Here is a 9,623-nt window from a genome sequence, read left to right on the forward strand (position 1 = left end):
AGATATTGCAGTGATTGACAGCCACAATGCTAGCAGTGTTGCCCGGTCTCATCATCATATCTTGAACCTCGTGTTCAAGCAAGATCTGGAGCCACAGAATTAGAATATAAGAATGGCCATACTAGGTCAGAACTAAACTCCATCTAGCCCAGGATCCTTTCTTCCAACAGTGGCCAATGTCAGGTGCTCCGGAGGGAGTAAACAGAACAGGGAATACTCAAGTGATTCTTTTCCTGTTGCCTCTGACAAAATGAGAAACTTGGTTTTTCATTTTAACCAAAAAAGTAAGCTTCCAGCCCTTAGCATTGCAGAGAAAGAGTTGAAAACATGACATGAGTGCTTTCAGAAAATAGACTGTAGATTAAAAGAAACCATGTGACCATGTCTACACGAGGAAACTATTTCAAAATAACTTATTTCGAAATAATAACTCCCAAAATAGCATGTCCCCGCTACAGGGAAGCCTCAAAATTAGTCCGAGGCAGAATGACTCTGGGGAGTAATTATTCCAAAATAGCAGCAGTGGAGCATCCACACTACCACTATTTTGAAATAACTATTTTGAAATAGGCCCTATTCCTTGTGGAAAGCAGGCGTTGTGATTTTGAAATAACCAGCCCCTTATTTTGAAAGAACGGGCGTGGTAGTGTGGACTCTCCGCTTATTATTTCAAAATAACTCCCTAGTGTAGGCAAGGTTATTACTCTGAAGAAAATCCTGCCATTATTAAACAAATTGCATGTGATTGTGCCCACAGACATGGACACTTTCACATGGCTTTGATACGTGTGTTGATTTAGGAATTTTATCCTGTGCCCACTATTTTATCACTCAGATGAAAATTCATTTTCATGTTGTATGACAACTTCATTTCAGTCATTCCTTGGATTCTCTGAGGGATGTACTATAAAAAGGACTTTTCAAACCTGTCCTGACCTGTAGATTCTCATGTTGTTGTTACTCAACAATGAGGCTGCTGAGTTGATAGCCTGGAGAAGCTGCTTTACTACTGTCATTTAGAAAACATGGATTTGATTCCCGGGGCTGTTATTTTCCACAAACCAATAAGGGATGTGGAGTCAGCCCAGGGCTCTGAGAGAACGTAATACCTTGTGACGTGCAAGAAAGATTCCTCTTCTGCGGATGACTGGGCAAAGTTAATTAATGAACTCCAAAGACAGAGGAATGGCAACCAAGATTGCAGGATATAAGATGGAGGATAAAGATAAATCAGCAAATCATTCAGAGTTCAAAGCAGCATGGAGAAAATACTCTTTTCCCTTGCAGGAAGTATGTATGGTTATGGAAATATGTGTAACATTTAGCCACATTTTTTTCTTCATGCAGCGCTCAGTCAACCTGTGGAACTCCTTGCCAGAGGATGTTGTGAAGACCAGAACTTTAACAGGGTTCAAAAAAAAAAAAGAAAAGAACCTAGATAAATTCATGAACGTTAGATCCATCAGTGACTGTCTGCCAAGATGGGTAGGAATGGTATCTCTTGCCTCTGTTTGTCAGAGGCTGGAAATGGGTGACAGGAGAGGGCTCACTTCATGATTCCCTGTTCTGTTCAGTCCTTTGGACATCTGACATTGGCCACTGTCAGCAGATAGGATACAGGGCTGATGGACCTTTGGTCTGACCCAGTCTGGCCATTCTTATGTTGTGTTCACATCCTCTTTCCTGGAGCCCACTGAATTCTGGGTCCTGCAATAAGGAGAGGGGGCTTAGCTGCAGCTGTGAGTCTGCAGCAGGTGGAAATGTAGTGATCAAGGACTCAGAAGTGAGAGGAAAAGGCCATCTAGGGCAGTCTGCATCGATTGGATTGTGCGAGTCAGGCTGTGAGGAACAGTTTGCCCATAGGACAGCTGTGGGGTTGGGGAAGAGGGCTAACTTTGGTGTCTGTGGAGATTCTACAAGATTTCATTCACTTCCTCCTTAATTTATCCTGGACACTCAGTATAGAAACACTTTTGGACATGCAGACAGATGAGAAAAGAGCCAGAAAGCCAAACTGAGTTGCATTGCTGTGAAATTGGATTAACTCCAGGGGTATTGCACCAGAAATCTCCTAGTGTCATTGGGGGAGGAATCCAGAGCACAGTCTAGCATGGAAGCTTCTTGTTTGGGGAGTATCTCTTGCTTCCTCATCAGTTTTGTGCTCAGGCTTTGCTGAATAGAGATGCAATGAAATACCTGCAGCACCTGCCTGGCTCAGAGGTACTGTCCTGCATGGTACCCACATGCATCAATAAACGTCCCCATATGCTCGCAGCAGCTGCCAAAAATTATACTGCTCCCGCCACATCAATCCACAGTCTCATTTGGCAACGCAGCCTACAGAGAGAGAGAGAGAGAGAATGTGTCTGGTTTTCACTTTGCTCAGGCCTTCCTTGCATTTTACCATTAAAAGCTAATTAGAATCTAACAAAAGGTTGTGCAGTGGCTGTTCTTAAGCACACCCTAAACTGCCTGTGCACACACTTTGTTTGCATAGTAGCAAAAATATCAATTGCATCACATCTAGAACCCAGGAGCCAATGTTTTGCCCTCCACGTACCTATGGAGATCTCACTACAGTTAGTGGGAAAAAAGCATGTATCTTTAAGACAGTATTATGTCTGAAGACTGGAGAAACAACGGTCTGTCGACTTAATAGATCTCATCATTGCCTTCGTATTTGCGCACTTCAGGCGCATGAAATTATCTGGCCTTGCAGCTGCCCTGTAAGGTTGTAAAGGACCATCCCTGTGGAGAACATCTGGGACAGAGTCATAGACTGATTCTCAGATCCTCTCATTACCAGTCTACTGCTTTCAGTGGAAGTAAGATGTAAATGTTAATGGTGAGAGTAATTAACCAGTGAGATGGTTTATCCAGTGTGTGGTGAATTCTCCATCCCTGACAAGATTAATGTGTCACTTAGAATGGAAATCTTCAAAAAACAAACAATAAAATCCCTGTGTGAATGACCAGATTACTCAGAATATTGGTAGTGGTAATACAGAGCTTTCTCTCCTCAGTTTGCTTTAATTCTGGTCCAAATTGCTGGGGGTCTGAGAGTTCTTACCAGTTGGTGTCAGCCTGGTGGTCTATGGGGAATGACATGATGGGTCTCAATCCAGTTCCAATGGAACAGGTGTCCGCGTCTTAAAACCCATTACCACAGCTGTCATTAAGGACACATCTATGCTGCGACTTTTTCCAAGCATAGCTCTTTTGGACAAAGTTGGGAAGAAGTTGATCACTAACATCTAAACTACACACCTCTGTCGGCAGAGAGATGTAAATTAGAGGTATCAAAAGTGCAAATGAAGCGAGGATCTAAATATCCCAGGCTTCATTTCCATAATGGCAGCCCCCACTTTTTTTCGAAACGGGGCTTTTTGAAAAAAACCCTGCAGTTAAGACAGGGAATTTTTGACAGAAATGCCCCATCTCGAAAGATCCTATACTCCTACACATACAGGATCTTTCGAAACGGGGCATTTCTGTCGAAAATGCCCCATCTAAACTGCCGGCTTTTTTTCAAAAAGCCCCGTTTTGAAAAAAAGGGGGGGCTGCCATTATGCAAATGAGGTGCAGGATATTTAAATCCTTGCTTCGTTTGCACTTTCGATACATCTAATTTACATCCCTCTGCCGACAAAGGGGTGTAGTTTAGACAAGGCCTCACTGCCATAAGCTATGCTGACAAAAGTGTAGACAAAGCTATACCAGCAGAACTGCAATTTTCCCAGTGTATCTTATTACACCCGGGAGTGTGTGCGTCACCCCTGTACCAATAGTCTATTGAAATTCTCTATTCCACCACAGTTTTCCTGGTTTTAGTCATATCCACACTAGGAACTCTTAGGAAGTCTAGCGATTTCTAATGACAGGTTGGGCTGTGGAGATGGAATTTTTCCTGCATCCCCCACACCTGGGCAGAAAGTAGGAAGTTAGTGCAGCTATCACTGTGCCATGCTTGTTCAGTGCATAGAAGATGCAAAACTCAGCACTTTTCGCTTTATTTTCTCTTATAAATCAGTTTTCCCTGGATCCCCAGAGACATTCATTTTCAAACAAAAAGGATGTTTTTGACACTGGGGAGTTGAAAAAAACAGAGAAAAGAATAAACCAGCACTTAACAGAAGAGCATGGTTGTTGTTTAAAAAGTGCCCAGAGGACCTTCTGCATCAATGGCACATACATCTCTTAGAAGAGGAAAAGCAGCCAGGCTACATTGGATTGGATAGGACTTTGAACATCACTTCCCATCCCCCACTAGTATAGACAATTCAAGATATAGGGGTTATGTTTGGCTTTTAGATTTTTGTGGGGGGAGAGGAGGTTGTTGGATTGGGATTCTTGCTAAACAACTGGGGAAAATCTGCTTTGAACGCTGAGAGCCTTTAACTATTCCTATAGGCTACGTCTACACTGGCATCCCTTTCCGGAAAAGGGATGCTAATGAGACGAGTCGGAATTGCAAATCCGCGGGGGATTTAAATATCCCCCGCGGCATTTGCATTTACATGGCTGCCGCTTTTTTCCGGCTTGGGGATAAGCCGGAGAAAAGCGCCAGTCTAGACGCGATTCTCCGGAAAATAAGCCCTTTTCCAGAGGATTTCTTATTCCTACTTTCAAGTTTATTCTATAGCCAGCTGAGGAATATTGTCTACATCTCCCAGTATCCACCACTCTGAACGAGACTTGAAACCTCCTCCTGCTCCCTCGTTGTCAGTGGTTCAGGACCAAGCCCCTAATGTGGCTCATCTAAGCCTGGTCTACACTGAAACGAAAGGTCGACCTACGATACAGAACTTAGCTATGTTAATTGCATAGCTGGAGACGACACATCTTAAATCGCCATTCGCACAGCGGGAGGTTGACGGGAGCAAATGCTTCTGTCAGTTTCTCTTATTCCTTGTGAGCCACAGGAGTACCGGCACCAGTGGGGGTGCCCTCTGGGTTTGATTTAGCACATCTTCGCTAGACCCACTAAATAGAACCCCAGAAAATCAACCGTGGCAGCATCAATCTTCCCCATAGACATGCCCTTTGTCTCGTCTCCATTGCTTGTAGCTGGCTTGATTTTATTGACCCTCGCTATGCCTGATTGCTAAAATCTGCTGATAGTTGTCACTTCTAGTGAAGACAAATTCTTACCTTCCCGTTGGCAGCTTGAGCCAAATTATCATAGAATCATAGAATAATAGGACTGGAAGGGACCTCGAGAGGTCATCGAGTCCAGCCCCCCGCCCTCAAGGCAGGATCAAGCTCCATCTACACCATCCCTGACAGATGTCTATCTAACCTGTTCTTAAATATCTCCAGAGAGGGAGATTCCACCACCTCCCTTGGCAATTTATTCCAATATTTGACCACCCTGACAGTTAGAAATTTTTTCCTAATGTCCAATCTAAACCTCCCCTGCTGCACTTTAAGCCCATTACTCCTTGTCCTGTCCTCAGAAACCAAGAGGAACAAATTTTCGCCTTCCTCCTTGTGACACCCTTTTAGATATTTGAAAACCGCTATCATGTCCCCCCTTAATCTTCTTTTTTCCAAACTAAACAAGCCCAGTTCATGAAGCCTGGCTTCATAGGTCATGTTCTCTAAACCTTTAATCATTCTTGTCGCTCTTCTCTGTACCCTTTCCAATTTCTCCACATCTTTCTTGAAATGTGGTGCCCAGAACTGGACACAGTACTCCAGCTGAGGCCTAACTAGTGCAGAGTAGAGCGGCAGAATGACTTCACGAGTTTTGCTTACAACACACCTGTTGATACAACCTAGAATCATATTTGCTTTTTTTGCAACAGCATCACACTGTTGACTCATATTCAACTTGTGGTCCACTATGACCCCTAGATCCCTTTCCGCCATGCTCCTTCCTAGACAGTCGCTTCCCATCTTGTATGTATGGAACTGATTGTTCCTTCCTAAGTGGAGCACTTTGCATTTCTCTTTATTAAACCTCATCCTGTTTACCTCTGACCATTTCTCTAACTTGCTAAGGTCATTTTGAATTATGTCCCTATTCTCCAAAGAAGTTGCAACCCCACCCAGTTTGGTATCATCTGCAAACTTAATATGCTTATTGCAGTTTTTTCTCTAAGCATTTTTGCTAAGGGTACATCTAGACTAGGGGTTTTTCTCGAAAGGAGATATGCAAATTTGGCATATCCAGAAGGAGTCTGGACAAAAAACTTTTTCGAAAAACTGAGTAAACATCCTTTTTTTAGGAAGAGCATTTTTTTCAAGAAGGGTGTTTTTCTGAAAAAAACACGTCCAGACTACTTTCACTTTCGAAAAAACCTCTTTCGAAAAAGCGATCAGAGGAAGATATGCAAATTAGCACCGAATATGCATATCTCCTTTCGAAAAAAACCCTAGTCTAGACGTACCCTAAGAGTTAAAGTATTAATAGCCCTGCACATCCTATTCTAATTCTATTAACTGTCTCCTTTCTTCTTTACATTTTTTTTTTACATTTGAGTTCATAGGCAATTAACCGTTTTTCAATCCAGATCTTTTCTGAGCTTGACCATATGACAACACAACTTATTTTCTAAACCTCTTAGAAATGTGGTTTGCTCCCCTCTGAAATCCATCTGATTTATCCAGAAATCACACCACTCCACACACCTAGGAAAGCAAAAGGGAGGAATGCCAGCTATTTTGTGACAGTTTTACACAGATATATGAATTGCAGCACCAAAGAACTCCAATGGACATTATAGTCTGATAGCAAAACTTTATAAGCGACCAGCATTAGATGCCAAAAGAATTGTAATGCAATATTGGGTCTAATTCTCCTCTGACAAGCACTAATGACAAGCACTGGCATGCATTAGGAATAATGATGCTGAGTTTAGTGAAGTAAAACTAGTGTGAGCAGAATTGTATTGATTAGATGCAACATTGTGAACTCCTATAATGCACCCAATTATAAAATATTATTCCATGACTAAATTCCATCCTAAAGTGTATGCATGTGTGCAACTCCATGTGCAACCAGTGAGAATTGTGTGCACACTTCAGCTACGTCTTCACTGCACGCTTATTTCAGAATAAGCTATTCCAGAAGAAATACTCTGGAATAGCTTATTTCTACATTACAGGGAAGCCTCAAAATTAGTCCGAGGCAGGCTCCCCTAATGGGTGGATGCGCTACCTCAATTTAGAGCCCCAAGAAGGACTGGGGAGTAATTATTTTGAATGGCCCTGGGAAGGAGCTATTTCTAAATGGCTGCAGTGGAGTGTCCACACTATTGCTATTCCGAAATAGCTATTTCGGAAGAGGAGTTATTCCTCGTGGAATGAGGTTTACAGAATCTGGAATAAGCTGCCTATTATATTGATATTATTTCGAAACTATGGAATTGCTGTGTAGATGCTCACGAATTTATTTCAGAATAACGTCCGTTATTCCAAAATAACATTGTTGTGTAGACTCACCCTTCCATGGCTAGAATTTGTCCTTGTAGAGGAGATACCTTTCTGACCTCAGCTAGTGATTTTCATATACCCAAGCCCTTGACATGAGAGAGCCCTTATCACTGTTGTCTTTGTAGCATAACCGCAGATGCTGTCCTTGGTCATAGGCCTTCGATGTTCTATGGAAACTCACTATATTTTGGTTTTAGTTTTCCCCAGTAGCATTAAGGCATCAGAACACCTCTGTACTTCATGTATTTATTTATATTTTTCCAGTCCCAGATCTGTGAGGTCTCCTGGGATCCCGTCTAACATAGTTTTACTGGTCACGCAGAAAATTGCTTTTCTGGGTGAAAAGCTGCTTTCTTCGCTTGGTTTTCCACTCAGATCTGCTTCAGGTTGGAGAATGAACATGATGAATCAATGCCAAAATGCGTCTCTTCATAATACTCAGTGAGAAGGAAATCCTCATTGCCCACTTCAGTGTTGAGGCCTGTTCTCCATACCTAAGCCCGGCAGCCTTAATTTTTACACACTGAAGTTCTCCTGATGTTTTGACCCTTAGTAAGGGTGGGATTTACACCTAATGAAATGAAAGGGAAAATGAACGTGCTCTTGCACTTTCAAAATCCCCTTCTAAATCAGGAAGAAAACAGCTTACGGTAGTTTGCAATCTCCCATGCAGCCCATAAAAGAGGCTCTACTAGTAATTGCAGCCAGACTGACCCCTCCCAGATAGAGGCTCAGGAAAGGCCAGCTCTACTTTGGAGATGGGCCCAGTGACAGCGTGCAGGGAAGTATCTGTTCCTGCTTAACAAGGAGTTAAGTTCAGCTCCTCCCTCTCCTTCACCAAACTACTCGGGGGTCGGGCGGTAAATTGGCTGATTGGATGACGGAGCGGGAGAGTGACTTTGGGAAAGTTGGGCTTCCCAGAAGATGGAACTGAATCCAAAACTTTGCACTTCTGTTTTTGATGATACTCATTTATGTTGCTTTCTTGTCCTAAGCCTTATTCCTGGTAGAGCAGGCCCCTCCTGATTGCCTCTTTGTTTGGTTTTTTTTTCTTCTGTGTTATTCTCTCAGTTCACAGATCAAAACAAACTGCCAAATCCAAACAAACCTCACCTTCAAACAAATTGAGACTTGCCTTAGAACTGGGCTGCTCTTTGCTGAACAATGGGTGAGATTACTTGGGGACGCTTCACTATGGGTGTGTCTAGACTACTGAGTTTTGTCGACAAAAGTGGACTTTTGTCGACAAAACTATACCAGCGTCTACACTACCGCTGAGTTCTGTCGACATAACGTCGACAGAACTCAGCAGTTTTGTCGACGCTGGTATACCTCATTTTACGAGGCATAACACCTTCTGTCGACAGAGTTTTGTCGACAGAAGGTGTTATTGCCTGTAGGGTTGCGTCTAGACTACAGGGTTCTGTCGACAAAGCAGCTTGCTTTGTCGACAGAACTCAATGTGTCTGGACGCTCTTTGTCGACAGAAGTTTTGTCAACAGATACTGTCGACAAAACTTCTGTCGACAAAACCCGGTAGTCTAGACGTACCCTATGAGAGACAGGCACCCATCACCTTTCCTTTTTGATGGTCCTAGACCACTTGTTTTCTGTTGGCTAAGAAGCCCGCAACAGCCCAGCTTATGTCTGCCATAGATTTGTGTGCACTAATTTGGATTGCCCATCTGGTTTGTTTTAACCCTGTGGTAATCTCCTTTCCCTTCCCAAGCAGAGGGAAGAGAAAGTTGAGGGGTGTCCTGTAATACCAAACACCGGTTTCAGCTGGTGTAGGAAGCTCATTCGCCCATTTACATTCCATTTTACAGTCTCTGTGCCCAAGGAACTTGTAGGTTCTCTAAGCTGAAGGCTTGCTTACCAGCAAGAGATTCAGAACTTAACGTTGCTGCAGCATTGGTTTAAGTTGTAACTCAAGTTGTGGGGTCCCTTCTAAACACACACATGTAACTTGAGTGTGGTGGCTTTCACCTGGAGCTGGTAAGCCCGCCAGGGAGTACTGTCCAATGCTTAATTATCACAAGTCTCCATCTGCTCATGCGGTCACTCTGGCTATGTCTACACTGCTCGCCATTTTTGACAGATACTGTTGACAAAGCCTCTGTTGACAAAGAGTGTCTAGACTACAACCAGTTCTGTCGAAAAAGCAAGTGCTTTTTCGAAAGAGAGTG

This window comes from Pelodiscus sinensis, chromosome 2 (genome assembly GCF_052426305.1).
Source record: "Pelodiscus sinensis isolate ZL-2025 chromosome 2, ASM5242630v1, whole genome shotgun sequence".
Taxonomy (NCBI): domain Eukaryota; kingdom Metazoa; phylum Chordata; order Testudines; family Trionychidae; genus Pelodiscus; species Pelodiscus sinensis.